A 12,126-nucleotide genomic window follows, 5' to 3' on the forward strand; every position below is an offset into this window, starting at 1 on the left:
CAGGTGTGTGGGACAGTGAACTTTGTCACGCAGCTTCTTGCTAGTATCTTTTCCATTCTTCAAGTGACAATTTGATGAATTCTGACTTTTAGGGCTATACAAAAAAGGTCTCTGTTCTTAGACCATGTGCCTTGTGGGTGTGTTATGGAAGAGAAGCATTCTTTGCTTCTTGCTGTGCCTTTATTGATCTTTCCTGGCAAATGTCAAATGCCATGTCAAATCTAAAGCTTCCAGACTCCCTTCTGAAGTGATAATATGTAGGGATCTTCTGGAAGATCTGTGAATATCCACTCATCCTTTTGATTAGATTCACTCTGTAATGCAGAGCTATTTCCTGGGATGGTTTCAGCTGGCCACTTCTTCTGCCTGTCTTCTTTCTTTCATAGTGATTCACGTGGTGTTACTAGTGAATTTAACTCTAAGACATAATGCTACTGTACTCAAAAACTCTTGTCTCCGTGTCACTTTGGATTTGTTTTGTTTGAGCTCTAGAAGTTTAACTATGTCTTTAGCACCAGGTTATCTATAGCAAGCATATCAGAAACAAGTTATCTGGATACATATATATATATATATATATATATACATGTTTGGTCTCAACAAGGGTGTTTAGGAGTAGTTGTCCAAATTCAGTCTCTGATTTACGATAGTAGGTGTCTCTTCCATGAATCCTTTAATTACTGACTCATATATAGGATTTCATAGAATTACAAATCTTCCTGGGAAGTCAGTCACAGTCCTTGTGCTTGGATTAATGGATATGCTATTTCTAACCAGAAAATGTTTGCATTAAGGAGAACTTTCTAATTTAGACTTATCAGTCCCACATTTACTCTGCTGTAACGATCTTGTCATTCTCAGTATACATAGGGGAGCAAGCACAATAGCAGGTTTTGCAACCCTCCCTACTGAAATGTGTGAAGCACCTGTTGTCCATGTTCTTTGTAGCAGATTTTCTTACTTGAGCATTTGATTATTGTGCATTACACTTAACCAGCACTTCATGAATCCCTGTCTCTTTCAAATATGTTTTGGGTTTTTTTGTTTGTTTGTTTTTGGTGGTGTTTGTTTCTTGTTTTGTTGGGTTTTTTTAATACCTGACAGCAGAGACAGTCTGCTTCATATGATGATCTACTTGGATCTGCATCAGAGACTCCCTAGCAGTAATTGCTGCTTTTCTCTTCTGACACAAATGCATCCAAACATTTCTTCCCAACTGCAGATGTGCTGAAGCACTGCTGATGACACTGAATCTGCCATACCTTACTCTCATTTCCATTTCTGGCAAATCCAGCCAGTAACACGACTGCAAAACTGGCATTTCTCAGAATTTGTAGTTCATGAAAGTAGATCTTTGAAGCATCAGTCATGGGATTTCTAAGGCTATGTGAATTATATACACCTTTCACACTCTTGGTGGGGAAGGACAAGGATGTCCACTGGCTCCTTTCTCTTCTCTACTTAGCTTCAGAAATGTGACAATTACATTGAAATCTGCAATACAAAATGGTATGTACTTTAAACTGCACGACAATTCACTGGTATTATGTAAACCAGAACACTGGTAACAGATGTACAGATCAAACAGATACTGTGACATTCAATTTTCATTTTGGTGGTATCTCAGGAAAATTACTCATGGGGAAAGATTAACACATACACAAAGTATACAAAACCATACAAATAAGCCTGTCTTATGGAAATGTTACCACAACATTGCATATCAGTGCCCACCTGTCTTGCCTCATACACTTAGGCTACAACACTAACTGCTGGCGCAAACAGGGTCTTGTTTTCCTCTTGGGTATATTGCTGTAATGCTAGTCTGACTCCAGTAGCATCACCAAACCACACCTGAGAAACTAAGGATTCAGGTCCGTACACCAGGGATTGTATACGATGATGACAGATAATATCGGTCAGTCCTCTCTGGCTTCATTCATACATTAATAAATCAACTGAGATTTATTTTATTATACATACAGCAGTACCACGAAATCTTTTTCCCTTTAAAACCATGTGTATTGAGTTTCAGGATGGCAAAGCCATCAATTACTCCACAAAAGCACTTTGAAGTCTATCAAAACCATAGTGGGCAGGCATATCCCCTTCCATGTAACAGCAGCTTACTGAACTGCAAATGCTTCCAAAACCAGGAAGGAAGCAACTTCTTCCACACAGAGGTAGGAAATAAAATTTTCATCTGTATTAGGGATCTGGCACATTGCAATCTTTTATCTTTTCACATTTTATATGTTTATACTTAAGAGGACAGCCTGACAGCAGCTCTGTCCAAGACCAGCAGCAATGGCTTAGCTCCGAGTGGGTAGGTTTTTGCTGGACTAGTGCATGAAACAGGTACGTTGGTTTGTCAACATTCAATTATAAGTACAGAGGCACCGCCTGCGGTGGTGACCACCATTAAGAGCATAACAAAGCTGAACAGCATGTGAGTGCCACTAGAGACAGAAAGCAAGGTACTGCAGCTGACGGAGAAGCTCTCCTAATGCAGTCCTGAAGCTGAGGAATCTCATTTGCATTCACATTTTGGTCCCCATCCACCATTCTGGCAATGCAAAGGAAAATCAATTGACTAAGCTTCCAAAATTGCTTTAAGGACTCAAATAATGTCAAGCCCATTTACAATGTCTACAGCAATTACCAGAAAATTCAGAATTAAGTAAACTCAGCTCTGTCTCCTTGATCCTATGCATTAAGTGGGGTTTTCACTACTCCATCATTCTTTGTACAGATGTGTTCTATAGATCAGCTGGGCCAGGCTTTTCACACTTGGTCTGGGAACCATGCATGATTCATGAGCTGTCAGAAGGTGGTTGATGGAACAGGCCACCAAAATTCAGTATCAAACATGCATCTTTCCAGGCATGCAAGCAAGAAAATAAGCAAGTTCATGAAAGGAAACCTAGCAAAGGGATATTATAAGCTGAACCCAAGGTTTTCTCTTTGTAAACAAAAAAACAGTGTGGGGGCATTACAAGAAAAGATCCCTTAGTTTTATCTCTTGGGCTAAGTGATCTCCAGGGTCCCTTCCAGATCCACACATGTGCAGCCACACAACATGGCATGTGCTGGGCTCATTTCACCTGACACGCAACACTGACAGTGCAGATGTGGACACAGATGTTGACAGGCCTTGGCTTCTGAGGTTGAAAATACGCTGTTAAGAGAGAGGTTAAATCAAAGTAGAGTTTATCCAGCATTCCCTCAGATCTGATTATGTATATGTCTGTGATCCCTCTCTCCTTCTACAGAAAAATTCCCACTAACATTAATGGGTATTTTTTTTCTTTAGAAGATGCCCAAGACACAGTTCTTAGATTAGAGGGGGGTGGAAAGCAATTTCAGTATAAGTCAAGAGTGTTTCGTTCCGCTCTGAGAGTCTTGAGAGAAGAACAGAGCTAAAATTCACCTTAGGGCAACTGAAAATAATGAATGCAATTTCAAGAGAAAGTGTAGGGATCTGTAGTTACAGCAAATGTGTAGTGTGTATTTGTATTGCGTGAGGTTTTGTTCTTTGCTGAGCAGTGTGACCTATTTCCCAGCATCATGTGATTTTTGTATTGGAAAACTCTTCTGTAAAGAAGTAGAATAAATTTTTCAGTGGAAAAGCTACAAATCTGACTTCCTTAGTTCTACCCAATAAAGTAGTATAAGGTTGTGTTTCTTTTTATTTATCTAATTTAAACGTCATAACCCCTTTGAAAGATACGTATGTGTAAAGCATATGCACACACTTATCTCTTGTTGACAGCATGTAGTTTCAATAAGTTTTAATTGAAAAAGTGTACACGGGCATCAGGAAAATCCAAATTACTTACACTTGGATTTAATATGATTTAAAGTCCACCTCCAACCACAACAGCAGTTAAGCACTTAGGCATCCAAAGTGCATGAAGGGAATTTAAGCCACCTTCTACCTCACAGTGGTGCCCAAGTTTTCTGCTGAAACTTTGCTTAGCTGCCAGAAGTTTTTCAACTAGGCACATAGAGATGAAAATCCAGGGATGTCACCTCTGGCTAAAATGATCTGGCGTTTGTGTGTCCCAGTCTCATAAGCAACCCTGTCTATCAGACTTTCTTAGTTCATTTCTAATGGACACCAACACTAGAACTGAGAGAAGAGAGAGAAAAAAAATCAAGCTGTAATGGAGACATCTGGAAGGGAACTGTTTACACAAACTCAACAGCTTTTGAAAAGCAGGCCCATCAAACTATGCACAGTTAGGCACTCTAAATCAGCAGTCCCTTCTGAAATGTTTGCTATATATGTATTTTTAGCTCACGGCTTCTTTATTTCCAGTCATTTTTATTCTAACGTACAGGAAGTTTTTGCAATTACGGTTATAGAATGTTTTAATGCTCGTATAACTCTAAAGTGACCAAATGAAAGCTGACTATACTTTCCCAAAGGAAAAAAAAATGTTTTATGAATTGACAAATTTCAGCTCTAACAGAAATTAACTTTCAGGTAATTGTTAGAAAGCCATGTTCATAGTACAGGTTTATGTTCATTTGTCAAAATCAACAGCACAACACTACTGAGGACACAACAAGGCTGAGAATACTGTAGAAAATATTTTAAAGGCAATGTTGAACATTTGGTAAGCTAAGAGGACATTCAGTTAGGTTGGTTTTAAAGTGTTAACCTCTTTGGGAAATGAATTCTGGCTTTCTGTATCTTTCGTATTACATGAACACTAATGCATTGTGTCTGCATATTTTTTTGCTTAAGGCCTCAAATTAATTACAGCTTAAGTTTAGGATAGCATATGCTAGCACTAGAAAATAACAGCATTGTTGCTATGTCATGCTTTCACTGATGTGAATTTTCAAGTATAGACGAGACTCAATTCAGTGTCAGCTTAAAGTCTTCACAACCTTTCAGCAGTTGACGTACCATGGCTCATGCAGTCCCTGCTGTACAAAACTGCAAGTGGTTGCCTGGCTTCTGCTCACTCCAGAAGTTAATCAGGGCTTAATTGCAGTTGACGGGAAGTAATGAGGAGCTGCCTTTGGAGCGAGGTGTTGAACATGGCTCAGACATGGCTTGGTGCTGAAAACTAACACAGAAATGTCCTCCAGTAATTTCTAACTAACCGTTTGAGAAATTAGATTTGGGGAGAGGAGCTATAGGAGGTGCAATGGGTACAAAAGAGGTACATCTCAAAAACTGAGAGAACTGAACCCCCATTCACATTGAAAAGACAGTCTCTTCAGGTGGGGAGAAAATCTGCCCCTCCTAATTATATTCGCATTCTCTGAAAAGTTGACAAGACAAGCAAAGATCAACATAAGTGACTTTCTTTCCAGCAAACCCTGAAGACCTGTTGGCATGATCTGAAATAGCTGTTTTCCTGATGCTCTTAAGTAGATTTCAACCACTTGTATATGTTAAGTGCTTTTTGTTCAATAGAAAAGGCTAGTAGGGCTCCGTGTGAAATCTTGCTTTGTGCATACAGCAAATATGGCTCTCGTGGAACAGCTCGTTTTAAGCCTGGGGATAACAGATGAATGTCAGGACAGTTGCTCTCAGTTTCATTCCAGAGGTCCTGGAGAGCACTTCACAGAACTCTCTTACCAGCTGAGAATATGCTGTTTGCCAGGGAGATGTCAGAATATAGCTGAGCAAGAAGGTGGAAATTAATTTCTTGGCAAACTTTATAGGTGCTACCTTTTGGTAGCATTTTTATCCCCAAACTTCAAATGTATTTTCTCTCCCTCTCTCTTCACACACAGATCACACACAGAATTGGCTAGGTTGGAAAAGACCTCAGAGATCATCAAGTCCAACCCTTGGTCCAACTTCAGCCCATTTACTAGATCATGGCACTAAGAGCCATGTCCAATCTCAGTTTAAAAACCTCCAGGGACGGTGAGTCCACCACCTCCCCAGGCAGGCCATTCCAATGCCTGATCACTCTTTCCGTAAAGAACTTCCTCCTAATATCCAGCCTAAACTTCCCCTGGCAGAGTTTAAGCCCATGTCCCCTTGTCCTATTGCTAACTGCCTGGGAGAAGAGACCAGTTCCCACCTGACTATAACTTCCCTTCAGGTAGTTATAGAGAGTGATGAGGTCACCTCTAAGCCTCCTCTTCTCCAGGCTGAACAACCCCAGCTCCCTCAGCCTCTCACCATAGGTCATGTGCTCAAGTCCCTTCACCAGTCTTGTTGCTCTTCTCTGGACCCGCTCCAGCACCTCAATATCTTTCCTGAACTGAGGGGCCCAGAACTGAACACAATACTCCAGGTGTGGCCTCACCAATGCAGAGTACAGGGGAAGGATCACTTCCCTTGTCCTGCTGACCACACTATTTTTGATACAGGCCAGGATACCATTGGCCTTCTTGGCCACCTGGGCACACTGTTGGCTCATGTTGAGCTTGCTGTCAATCAGTACCCCCAGGTCCCTTTCTGTCTGGCTGCTCTCCAGCCACTCTGTGCCCAGCCTGTAGCGCTGAAGGGGGTTGTTGTGGCCAAAGTGCAGGACCCGGCACTTGGCCTTGTTGAACTTCATCCCATTGGAATCAGCCCATTTTTCCAGTCTATCCAGATCTCTTTGCAGAGCCCTCCTGCCTTCCAGCAGGTCAACACTGCCCCCCAACTTGGTGTCATCAGCAAATTTGCTGATGGTGGTCTCAATCCCCTCATCTAAATCATCAATAAAGATGTTAAACAGGACTGGACCCAACACTGACCCCTGGGGGACACCACTAGTGACTGGCCGCCAGCTAGATGCAGCCCCATTTACCAGCACTCTCTGGGCCCGGCCCTCCAGCCAGTTCTTAACCCAGCAGAGAGTGCACTTGTCCAAGCCATGGGCTATCAGCTTTTGAAGGAGTATATTATGGGAGACAGTGTCAAAGGCTTTGCTGAAGTCTAGATAGATCACATCTACAGCTTTCCCCTCATCCACTAGGTGGGTCACCTGATCATAAAAGGAAATCAGGTTGGTCAGACAGGACCTGCCCCTCCTAAACCCATGCTGGCTGGGTCTGATCCCTGGTCCATCCTGGAGGTGCTGTGTGATTGCATTCAGGATGATCTGCTCCATCACCCTGCCAGGCACCGAGGTCAGGCTGACAGGCCTGTAGTTGCCAGGGTCAGCTTTGCAGCCCTTTTTGTGGATTGGGGTAACATTTGCCAGTTTCCAATCATTTGGGACCTCCCCAGTGAGCCAAGACTGTTGGAAGATGATGGAGAGCGGCTTGGCGAGCTCTTCTGCTAGCTCCCTCATCACCCTAGGATGGATCCCGTCTGGTCCCATAGACTTATGAGGATCCAGATGGCTCAGTAAGCCACCAACTATTTCCTCTTGGAATACAAGGGGACTATTTGGCTTCCTATTCCTGTCAACCATCTCCAGAGGCCAGTTATCCTGAGGGCCATCTGTTTGACTGGTAAATATTGAGGCAAAGTAGGTATTAAGTACCTCAGCTTTCTCCTCATCTTTGTTAACTATATTTCCCTCAAAGTCCAGTAGAGAATGGAGGTTTTCCTTGCCCCTCCTTTTGTTATTAACGTATTTAAAGAAGGACTTTTTATTATCCCTAACAGAATTGGCCAAATTAACTTCAAACTGCACTTTTGTTTCCCTGATTTTTTTCCTGCACGATCTAGCTATTTTCCTAAATTCTTCATAGGTAGCCAGCCCTTTTTTCCACAGTCTGTAAACTCTCTTTTTATTTCTGATTTTCTTCCTTCCTTCCTTTCTTTTCTGTCTCAATCCAAAATACCCCACAAATACATCTTCCTTTCAGATTTTAGTTTTGATCATTTGATTGTTATGTGCACAACTCACTCAGTGGACACTATAAGCACTGCAAAGTAGCACTGCCAGTATATAAAAAATAGGGAAATTATACTTTACTGTAGTTAAAATTTGGGCAGACCAGAAACAGGTCAGGCAAGCCTAACCGTCTTCCTGACAGCGATATAATCTGAAAAGTCTTCTGGTTGAAGAAATTACATCATGCTGTTTTTGCAATTAAACTGTCGTAAGCTATTTGTATTAGATGATTTCCTTGAATGAGCTATTTCTTATTTGGAAACAGACTTGTGAGATATACTAAAAGTTCACCCAAAGGAAAAATGGAAGCTGTACTCTATGTGCATCCTTCTGCAAACCCAGAAGCTGCAGAAAAATTGCTGCAAATACCTGTCTACTACCAGTGAGGAAAATTAAGAAAAACAGGAGACCAGGTGCTGGGATCTGTAAAGGAATGCTAGCCTGCCTTTGTCCTACCTCAGTTGCAAACTGCTTGAAGGACTGAAATCACCTGTGATGTTCAGGAAGCCATGGAAGCTGCTGTCACTCATGTCAGCCTACTATAAAGCTACACCGGCCAAGGATTTTGTGATTGGCCAAGCCAGCATGGGCTGAGCAGCATTAGCTAAGGCTGATCAGGATTGCCAGTAAGAGGCTGTGCTGGGGAAGATGGATAGAGAAGAAAAACCTGCATATGCACCTGACCTAAGGGCAGAATCTCTGCCTCGTAATAGAACTCATGTACAACTGGAAACCAGTGGAGTTCTGTAATGATTGTGAAAGCACAGCAATTAAGGGATTTAATGGCACTTCAAGTAAACACAGAACATAAATATTTAGATATTACTTGTATGTACTTTTCTAAAGTAGGTTGAGTTATGATGTGCTGAATGTCACATACCACAGGCAAAAGAGGAGAACATTTGGAACCTAAATAACTGTTAAAACCATTTTTTTTTAACAGGTTTCCCATAACTGCTGAGAGTAGCAACTCCTTTACAGCGATGCTCCAGAGAGCACTATGACCACTGTCCTTTGACACCACTGCTTAACGCAAGTCTCCTCAGAATCAACATTCTGGAATGAAATACAAGAAACTGATTTCAGAGGTAATGAAAGTATGCAGTTCTATTGAAAGGCTTTGAGATCTGCAAGCTCCCATCATCTTGAAAAGTATAATTATTTAGCAGCATCAGTAAGGTGTTTGGAGAATAATGCTAGATGCTGGTATTTGAAAATGTTCCAATTTTAAAGTGGTTTTGTTTTTTGTAATGAAATATTTGTAATTTCCAAGTTTTGTCACTTCCTCATACTGCAGAAAGGAAAGGAAAGGAAAGGAAAGGAAAGGAAAGGAAAGGAAAGGAAAGGAAAGGAAAGGAAAGGAAAGGAAAGGAAAACCTCCCTAGTCATTATTGCCCATGAAAATCTCACTGAGATGAACTTCTCTGACCAGGACAAACTCAGCTGCTGCAACCCCTGCATGCAGTCCTGTCACACCCTGAAGAGAACGAGTAAGATTCTGAACAAAAACGTTATTTTTCAAGGCTTATTCTGAAAAACGGACCAAACTTGTATTCCCTTTGATATGTTCTGACCTGCTTCTTTATGGTATATGTAGGAGCACAAAGATGGTGTCAGTCTATGGCGTTACATTTGTTTGAAATCAAATAACGCAGGTGAGACGCTGCTCCTTTCACGAGGAGCTTCCCTCAGGCCCAGCCCTTGCCAGGCCACCCCATGCACCGCATGGGGAGCATCACCCCTGCAGCCGAGAGCCGCCGCTTCACCGCTTTGCTGTTCATTCAGACCCGCGATTGTATCTTTATTTATTAACAGTGTTACGTAGCGGTTTCCTGCCTTGCTGAGAATTTCCGTTATTGATTCCTCACGGTGCCATCTTCGCGTTTCTTCCAAACAGATTCCCCCGTCCCTGTGTAGGTATCCGGGAGCTTCACTTACACCTCAAGGAGCGGCAGCGCCGGACTCCGGCGGGGCCCGGCCCGCAAGCGGGGGAGGCCCCGCACCTCCCCGCCGCTGCGGTCCTGGGACGCGCCCCTGGGCAGGCGGGAGGACACAGAGCGCTCTGAGGGCGGCGAGCGGGAGACCGAGCCCTGACTCCGGTGAACGGCCGTGTCCGAGCGAGGCTGCTCTCCCTCCTCACGGACAGGCCGGGGGCAAGCGCCGCCGCCGCTCCCTGGGGCAGGGGAGAGGGCTTGCACGGGCGGGAAGCGGCGTCTTGGCCTCACTTGGGGGAGCCGCACTCCCCTCCCCGGGCCGGGCGATCGCCCCACACCCGCTCCCCTCCTTTCCCCCGCCCGCCGGGAGAGCGGAGCCGCGGTGAGGGGCGCCTCGGGCGGGAGCGACGGCACCCCGTGGCGGGCGCCCCGCGGCGGGGGGCGCAGGCGGCGGCTGGGCGCGGAGCGGGCTGCGCTGCAGAGAGAGAGCGGCTGATGGAGGCCCCGCCGCGCTGGCCGGGGCGGGGCTGGGCAGGAGAAGCGGCGGCTGCTGCCGTTCCCGCTATCTGACCCGACCCCCCCGCCCTTCTCCGTCCCCCCCCGCCGCCTGGCTCTCCTGCCCCCAGCGGACCGGGAGGAACTGAACCATCGCTGCACAGGAAGTAGCGGCTGCGGGGAGCAGCGGCGGCGGCGACAGTTGGGGTTGCCGCACTCAATGAGCGAGGCTCCCGCAGCCGCCCGCCCCGCTCGCCCCTTCCCCGCCTCCCGAGGGCAGCGGCGCCGAGCCAGCCCGCCGCCGCCGCCGGGGTGGCACCGCGGACAGCAGCAGGCGGAGGCGGGCAAGGCCGCCCGCTCCGGGGCTGAAGGCTGAGGCGGGCAGAGGCAGCTCCGGCTCTTCCCGAGGAGGCGGCAGCGGGAACTGCAGGTTGGTGCCGCTCCGCCGGCGAGGCGCGGGTGCCGGTCTGTTAGGGGAAGGCGGGCGGCAGACCTTGCCCGTGCCGGGCCCTCCGTGGGCCGGGGCAGCACCCCCCGCCTGGGCGCTCCCGGGCGGTGGCGGCGGCTCCGCCTGGCGCCCCTCTCGGAAGGCCCCAGCGCGCCGCCCCCCGCTGCGGCGCCGACCGGAGCCGCGCCGGGCCCGGCTCGGTCCGGCGGCCGCGGTGCCGGTGCTGCCGGCAGACGCAGCCCTTTGTGCGCCGGCGGGCGGGGGGCGGCAGCCAGGCCGGCAGCGAGGGGTAGCCGGGGGGATGGCGGCGGTGCGGGGAAGGGCACAATGGTACCGCCGGCGCGGCCGGGCCCCGGCTGCAATGCATCCCCCCTCCCACGGTGAGATGGGCGCCCTCCCGGGGGTGCGGAGCGAGGGAGGTGCAGGCTGGCGGCTCGCTGCCGGGAGTGGGGCAGTCGGGGTCTCTGCCGAGCGGGAGGGGAGAGCGGTAGGCAGGGCGGGAGGAAAAGTAGGAGAGCGGTTCGAAACAAAACAAAATCTAAAGAAAAGCCCGTTTACGAAGAGCCAGGTGCACCTGGGTGCACGGCTTGAGAGCGCAAAATGGAGAAGATCTGATCTGAGAGTGACATCCAAATGGGATGCTGTTGTGCCTGGATTCTGTTCAGATGGTGCTGATGGATTTAATAAGCTGCTAACCTAATGTGTAGGTATCTAAATGAATAAGCACATTGATTATCCCCTTATGGCTTTTAATACACTGTATTCTAAGGGAACTTTTTTGTTGCAACTGTTACCTATTTGATACCACACTTACATATTCTTCTCCTTCGGTATTTTTTCCTCTTTGAATCTTCATCTTCCCCCCTGGGTAAGACAGAGAGCAGGTGTGGAACAAGAAAGTAAAGTGGCAGAGTTTGCAGTGATCTTGCTGCTCCTTCTTCAAAGCAGTAACAGCCTTGTTAGCTCATCATGTCATCAGATTCATTAATTTCTAGTCCAAACTAAACTTCATGGCCTTTCCCCCTCTCCTGCTCTAAGGGAAATAGGCTAGAGTCCAAGATCATGTTTGCCATTGGTGAATTGCTGATACGTACAAGCATGTTTCGAAGTAAAATGTTAAGCTCTCTTGTCTTGGCAGCATTTCTTTTGCGGTGACACTCTTCACTTGAGGCTCCTTGCTCGAACTACAGGTTATTTGGGTGAAGTTCAACATAATCACAGATAGGTATGTGTATTTTTTTTTTTTTTTTAAGTTTGATTCTACAAGCGGTAAAACCTGTAAGGTTTCCATTTATCTTCTTTCAAGACTGCAGCTATATACGGGATGATGAAGTTAAACAGAGTCGCTGTAACCTGCAGTGAACTTGCTTTGCTGCGATGAATGTTGGGCTGTTAGAGAGCTCTTTGTGCTCTGAGCAATTCCGGCTCTTGGACTTTAAAC

General features: G+C 46.3%; 1 protein-coding gene across 4 annotated transcripts in view; it reads left to right on the top strand.

Moving 5' to 3' along the window:
* The first annotated feature begins 10,247 nt into the window (after positions 1–10,247).
* Positions 10,248–12,126, top strand: part of AGPAT3 (1-acylglycerol-3-phosphate O-acyltransferase 3) — a 93,448-nt gene continuing 91,569 nt past the window's right edge. Inside the window, exons 1-2 of one of the 4 annotated variants that reach the window (XM_071811613.1) lie at positions 10,248–10,667; positions 11,824–11,910. The gene's annotated coding sequence lies outside the window, so the exon portion shown is untranslated. The remainder of the gene's footprint in view (positions 10,668–11,823; positions 11,911–12,126) is intronic. The other 3 variants (XM_065860780.2, XM_065860796.2, XM_065860769.2) reach the window with 3 other exon arrangements.

The sequence above is a fragment of the Patagioenas fasciata genome, chromosome 1 (assembly GCF_037038585.1).
Source record: "Patagioenas fasciata isolate bPatFas1 chromosome 1, bPatFas1.hap1, whole genome shotgun sequence".
In the NCBI taxonomy this organism is placed as follows: domain Eukaryota; kingdom Metazoa; phylum Chordata; class Aves; order Columbiformes; family Columbidae; genus Patagioenas; species Patagioenas fasciata.